We start from the raw sequence: 7,533 nt of genomic DNA, 5'->3' as shown, positions 1-7,533 counted from the left end.
CCGTCTCCGCCTTAAAATAGCGACGGTTGATTTACAATAGCGACGGTTCTAAAACGTCGCTAGTAGCGACGGTTTTTGTCAAATCGTCACTAAATTGAAATCGACGACGGTTTGTGGAAACTGTCGCAATTTTAATGTAGCGACGGTTTATGCTTTAAACCGTCGCTATTTTAACAACAGTTAACTTCAACCGTTGTGGTTTCTACAAAAAAATGTGCTAATCCACAATGATTCACTAAAACCGTTGTCGTTTCTAAAAAAAAACGCCAATGCACAACGGTTTAATAAAACCGTTGTCGTTTATCAAAAAATAAAACGCCAATCCACAATGGTTTTTATAAAACCGTTGTGGTATCCCAAAAAAACACGCTCATAGACAACAGTTTTAAAATCGTTGTTGTAGCCCAAAAAAACACGCTCATAGATATCGGTTTTTAAAAACCGTTGTCGTATCCAAAAAAAACACGCTCATAAACAACGGTCGTATACCAAAAAAACACGCCCATAGACAACGTTTTTTAAAAACTGTTGTCATATCCCAAAAAAACACGCTCATAAACAACGGTTTTTAAAAATCGTTGTTTTAGACAAAAAAACACGCTTATAGACAACGGTTTTTCAAAAGCGTTGTGGTAGACATATCTAAGACAACGATTTTTAAGAAACTGTTGTATATGAGCGGCTTTTTTGAGCCTACGACAACGGTTTTTCTTGAAACCATGGTTAAAAGACATAAAAACCGTTGTCTTTGACGTGTTATTGAATTAAGATTTTCTTGTAATGAATTGAATTTTAATTAATCATTCTAGATTATATATCTCATCATTTAATTCTTGAATTTTATCTTTGAGTTCTTATTTAATTGTAGTAGTATAAAACAATTATCCGAATTTCGTTGCTAAAGATTTAATAACTGAAAATAATATTAAAAAAATAGTGTCTCTAGTGGAACGATATTCGTACTCTAGTACATTATATTATAACTTGGCATCGTGCACTTGCGATTATTTCGAGCTTAAATATTATTAATTTGGACCAAGAGTTTTACAGTGCAAGTTTGCTCGATCAAGTTTGTGGCGCCGTTGTCGGGGATTGTTAATTCACAATTTTATTTTTAGTTATTTTCTTTAGCATTTTTTTATTTTCTTGAGCCAACACTCCATATTCTATTCCAGATATCTTTTCCAGTGCATGCCAAAGTCACTTGACTTGGAGCTTGAGCAGTTTGACCCTGATATTGAAAGAAATTTCCGCAGAAGAAGACAGCAGCAGAGACTGATGGAAGTGATGGAGAGGCACGAGCACGAGCATGAGGAGGAACACCGCGAACATAGACATGTTGAGATGTCGCGCCGCATACCGATGCTAGAGTATGCCCAGCCTTCTTTGGATGGTGCACGCCTCAGCATTGTGAGGCTTATTGTGCGGGCAAACCACTTCGAAATCAAGCCAGCAATAGTTCAGATGATCCAGAATACCGTCGAGTTTGGGGATCTGCGTTGGATGACCCAAACACGCACATCAAAAATTTTCTTGAAATTTGCGATACATTTAAATTTAATGGAGTGTCCGAAGATGCTGTTAGATTACGTTTATTTCCTTTCTCCTTACGTGACAAAGCTAAAGCCTGGTTAAATTGTTTGCCTGTAGGTTCTATCACCACATGGGAGGACATGGCGAAAGCATTTCTCATTAAATACTTTCCTCCATGTAAGACAATGAAGCTGCAGGCAGACATCACCACATTTGCTCAATTCGAGCAAGAGTCTTTATACGAGGCATGGGAGCACTTCAAAGATTTATTATGAAGATGCCCGCATCACGAACTGCCACTTTGGTTAGTCGTTCAAATATTTTATTATGGCTTGCTTACTCCTAATCGTACTATGATAGATGCTGCTGCCTGTGGAAACCTATTGAGAAAAACTCCTGAGGAAGGATATGAGTTGTTGGAGGATATGGCTGCTAGTAGCTATCATCCTCAATCTGAAAGGAACAACCAGCGGAGAACTGCAAGAGTTCACCAGGTAACTGACCTTTCTGCTATTACTGTGCAACTTGATGTTTTGAACGGGAAATTGGACGGCTTGAATATGGGTGGCACGACTATGCATCTTCAAGAGATATTTTGTGATAAGTGTGGAGGTGAACACTTTGCAAAAGACTGTCAAGATGGCAACCCCTTTTATGTGCAAAACGAGGCACCAGTGAATCAAGTGGGAGTCCAAAATCGTCCAAGGAATGATCCTTATTCGAACACATATAATCTTGGATGGAGGCAACATCCCAACCTCTCATGGGGTGGTCCAAATAGTCATAATCGACCACAAGGAGGACAACCATATGGAAAACAACCGATGTACAGATCCGACCCTCCTAGAGAAGAAAAGTCCTATTTGGAGCATATGATTTCTAAGTTCATCTCATCTACCGAAACTAGACTCCAAACCAAGATGCATTGATAAAGGGGCTGGAGAATAAGATTGGACAGTTGGCTAAGATGATAGCAAGTAGAAAACCGGGCACCTTGCCAAGTAACACAGAGACCAATCCAAAAGATCAAGTGAAGGCCATCGAGTTGAAGAGTGGGAAAATTTTGGAGTCCAAAGAAAAAGAAAAAAGTCAATTACCGGATGAACAGGCTGAGATATCCAAAGGTAAGTCTTGTAACTCTACACTAGCACCCACTGCACAATCCAAAATTGTTATACCTCCTCCTTTTCCTGCAACATTGAAAAAGAAAAAACTTGATGCGCAATTCAGTAAGTTTCTTGAGGTATTTAAAAATTGCACATCAATATTCCTTTTGCCGATGCCTTGATGCAAATGTCTAGTTATGCTAAATTCCTGAAGGACATCTTAGCAAATAAGAGAAAATTGGAGGATCACATGACAGTTAATTTAACTGAAAATTGCTCTGCTTTGGTGCAAAACAAGATCCCATCGAAACTTAAGGATCCATGGAGTTTTTCTATTCCTTGCATGATTGGTGATGTTGTTTTCATAAAGCCCTATGTGATCTTAGTGCAAGTCTTAATATCATGCCTTTGTCTGTGTTTAGGAAACTGGGATTGGGAGAACCTAAGCCAACGAGGATGTCTTTACAGCTAGCAGACCGATCTGTCAAGTATCCACGAGGAGTTGTTGAGGATGTGCTGGTAAAAGTGGACAAATTTATTTTTTCTATAGATTTTGTGGTGCTCGACATGGAAGAGGACATGGAGATGCCGTTGATATTGGGGAGGTCATTCCTTGCAACTATAAAGGCTCTAATTGATGTGCAGGAAGGGAAGTTGAGATTGAGAGTGGGGGAAGAGGAGATTACTTTTGATGTCTTTAATGCACTTAAGCACGCACTAAAATCTGATAGTTGTTTTAGAATTGATTATTTTGATTCTCTTTTGTGTAACTATGTGCAGGATGCTATTAAAGACCCTTTGGAAGCCACTCTCACCATCGAATTGAGAGAAGACGAATTGTATGATGAGAAAGCTGAAATAGTGGCATACCTTAATGTCAACCAATCATGGAAGAGGCCAATACGGATGAGATTATAGGACTTGGGGGATCGGATAGACTTGACCCCTCAGAAGTCAAGCATAGAGGAGCCACCGACTCTTGAGCTCAAGCCGTTGCCTCCACATCTGTAATACGTCTATCTAGGTGAGAGTAATAAACTTCCTGTGATTTTTCTTCTAGTTTGACATATGCGATGGAGGACAAACTGCTGAAAGTCTAGAAAGCGCACAAGAGTGCATTTGCGTGGAATGTGGCGGATATCAAAGGGATCAATCCATCAGTCTGTATGCACAAGATATTGATGGAAGACAAGTACTCACCTCTTGTGCAACCTCAGAGAAGATTGAATCCAAAGATGCAAGAGGTAGTAAAAGCAGAAACTATCAAACTCCTTGATGCAGGTATTATCTATCCTATATCTGATAATGAATGGGTGAGTTATGTTCAATGCGTGTCGAAAAAAGGTGGGATTACTATTATCACAAATGAACAAAATGAATTGATACCCACTAGGACAATTACGGGATGGCGTGTGTGCATCGACTATAGGAAATTGAATGATGCCACCAATAAAGATCACTATCCACTTCCCTTCATTGATCAAATGCTTGAGAGGTTAGTGGGTCATGAGTTTTATTGGTTTTTGGATGGGTATTTAGGGTATAACCAAATCATGATTGCGCCTGAGGACCAAGAGAAAACCAATTTTACTTGTCCTTACGACACCTTTGCTTTTAGATGAATGCCATTTGGTTTGTGTAATGCCCCTGCCACGTTTCAACGATGTATGACTGCGATATTTCATGACATGATATAAACTTTCTTTGAAATATTTATGGATGACTTCTTGATATTTGGATCTTCTTTTGATGACTGTTTGCAGAATTTGAAGGTGGTGTTGATGAGTGAGGAGACGAATTTGGTGCTGAATTGGGAAAAATGTCATTTTATGATACAAGAAGGCATAGTATTGGGGCACAAAATATCGGAGTAGGGAATAGAGGTGGATAAGGCAAAAGTAGAAATTATCAAGAACTTACCACCTCCGACATCTATAAAGGGACTTAGAAGTTTTATAGGCCACGCCGGTTTTAATGGGCGGTTTTTATCGACGGTTCACTAAAGATTTTTTTAAAATGGCCAAACCTCTATCTTCTTTACTAATGAAAGATGTTCCGTTTGATTTTAATTCCACCTATCAGCAGGCGTACAAGGATTTGAAGGAGCGCTTGGCGACGGCCCTTGTTTTGGTGGCACCGGATTGGGATCTACCTTTCGAGGTCATGTGCGATGCCAGTGATACTGTGGTTGGGGCGGTGCTTGGCCAGCGGCAAAACAAGGTATTTCATACAATTTACTACGCAAGTAAGACCCTAGATAAGGCTCAATTAAATTTTGCAACTACTGAAAAGGAATTACTTGCAGTAGTATTCGCGCTTGACAAATTTCATTTTTAACTTGTTTTGTCAAAAGTCATTGTTTACACAGACGACTCTGCACTGAAATATTTACTTGCTAAGAAAGATGCAAAGCCACGCCTAATTAGGTGGATTTTATTGCTACAAGAGTTTGATTTAGAAATAAAGGAAAAGAAGGGTGTTGAGAATGTAGTAGCTGATCACTTGTCTAGATTGGAGCTTATTAGTAATGACTGTGTAGATCATGCCATTAATGATTGATTTCCTGATGAGCAGCTATTTGTGGTGAAACACTGTCTTCTATATGCAAATTTTGCTAACTTTCTTGTCACAGGCACACCATCACCCAATCTATCGTTCCACCAACGAAAGAAATTCTTTTCTGACGTGAAGTATTATTTTTGGGAGGAGCCATTTTTGTTTAAGATTTGTTCAGATTCCATGATAAGAAGGTGTGTTGTAGAGGAAGAATTTGGTCAAATTCTCGACCATTGCCATGACCGTGAGGTAGGTGGTCATTTTGGACCAAAAGAACGACATCTGAGGTACTTGAATGTGGCTTCTATTGATCGACTCTGTTTAAAGATGATCTTTCTTATGTGCTTGCCTGTGATAAATGCCAGCAGACATGTAACATCTTTAACCATCATGAAATGCCATTAAACCATATCACTGAGTGTGAGGTTTTTGAGTGTGGGGGATAGACTTCATGGGACCCTTTCCCATTTCGTTCACGAAAAAATATATTCTGGTTGCGGTTGGCTATGTGTCTAAGTGGGTAGAGGTAGAAGAATATGCCACTAATGATGCCCAGGTGGTCTTGAAATTTTTAAAGAAAAATATTTTTAATAGATTAGGAATAGCACGAGCAATCATTTGTGATGGTGGCACCCATTTTTGCAACAAACTATTTGAAAAACTTTTGACCAAATATGGTGTCACACATAGGATCTCTAACCCCTATCACCCCCAGACGAGTGGTCAAGTGGAAGTGTCTAACCGAGAGATCAAGCGGATTTTGAAAAAGTGTAGGTGTCAGTCGGAAATACTGGTCTGTAAGGTTAGATGATGCTCTTTGGGCATATAAGACTACTTTTAAAACACCTATAGGCACTACACCATATAGGCTACTGTTTGGTAAAGCATGTCATTTACCTGTAGAGTTAGAGCATCGGGCATACCGGGCAACAAAAGCACTAAATTTAATTTTACTGATACATGTGAACGACTTCTACTTCAATTGGATCAGTTGGAAGAATTCCAAAATCTGGCATATGATCTTGCATTATCATACAAGGAGAAGACAAAGAGGGCTCATGACAGGCGAATCATCGAAAGAGAATTAAAGGAAGGCGAAAATTTCCTACTCTACAACTCTCGGTTGCGACTGTTTCCCGGAAAATTGAAGTCGCGATGGTCTGGTCCATTCGTGATTTCTAAAGTATAACCATCGGGAGCCGTAGAACTACAAGATGAAAAAGATGGTTCATTTATGATCAATGCCCAGCGACTGAAGCACTACATGGGTGGCACAATAGAGCCACAACTTTGAATCACCCGGTTCCATAACAATCCGAACTGAAACTGACTGACAGTCAAGCTCTCGACTATAAATTGAGAACTACCTCTCTTCCCTACTTAATTCGATTTCAATATTTTAGTTATTTTTTATTTTACACATTTGTTAACAAATAATAATAATAATATTTTTTTGCAGGGCACGATATCCGCCCAGGCCTACCCTTGATCCTCCCGAGCGCACTGGGGTGAAAATATTTATCTCAAATCCGTGTATCATCCGCCCGGGCGTGCACTTTCCTTTGAAATATTTTGAAAGCCGCAAGAGATCTGCACGGAAGGAAAATTATGTCCGCCCAGGCGCGTCGCGGGAATTTTTAAAGTGCAGCCTCTTCTTTTTCTTACCCATTCGAGCCCTACCCTTTTCCTCTCAGATTTTCGCCGCCTCCACTCTAAATCTCAACTCAATTTACTCTTTTTTTGTCGTTTTCAGGTCAAATTTTGTGACACCATCATCGCCCAGCACCAAGGCATGACTTTTCCGGCCACCACTGCATTCTCTGACCACCGCCGTGATTTTCCGACCACCGCTGTGATTTTCCGGCCTCCACTGAGTTTCGGCGACGTGGTCTCCCTCCACTCTCTTCCATCATTGGTCTTGCTAGAGTTTCCCCGAGCACAAGATGCTCAGACGCTTCCCTCTCTGGATTCCGACGAGTCATTATTCCGACAACACACATCCTACTCTGGACTCCTTCTGTACAAATCATCCACGATGCCTCCGAAGAAAGCTCGGGTAAGTCATGATGTTTCTTCGTCATCCTTTCATAATTCCCAGTAGTTTGTGAATAATGCCGCTAAAGAACATTATGAACATGCAAAGATACATCGAGCTCTGATTCGAGAGCATGATTTTCAGCTTGTGCAACAAATTTTGATTCTAAATTTCAAATAGAGGATGAGAAAAGTTTTGTGCCCAACCGCAAGCCGCGGTGGCACCGGTAGTGAGAGAATTTTATGCCAATGCGGCTGAGCGGAGCGATAATAAAGCATTTGTGAGAGGGAAGCTGGTGGATTA

General features: G+C 40.1%; 1 non-coding gene across 1 annotated transcript; it reads right to left on the bottom strand.

Moving 5' to 3' along the window:
- Window positions 1-1,722: 1,722 nt before the first annotated feature.
- Window positions 1,723-1,828, bottom strand: LOC142552451 (small nucleolar RNA R71). The gene has a single exon (XR_012821782.1). It is a non-coding gene; the product is annotated as a small nucleolar RNA R71 (small nucleolar RNA).
- Window positions 1,829-7,533: the final 5,705 nt, after the last annotated feature.

The sequence above is a fragment of the Primulina tabacum genome, chromosome 7, assembly GCF_025594145.1.
Source record: "Primulina tabacum isolate GXHZ01 chromosome 7, ASM2559414v2, whole genome shotgun sequence".
NCBI classification, from domain to species: Eukaryota; Viridiplantae; Streptophyta; class Magnoliopsida; order Lamiales; family Gesneriaceae; genus Primulina; species Primulina tabacum.
This window is presented reverse-complemented; position numbering and strand designations above follow the sequence as displayed.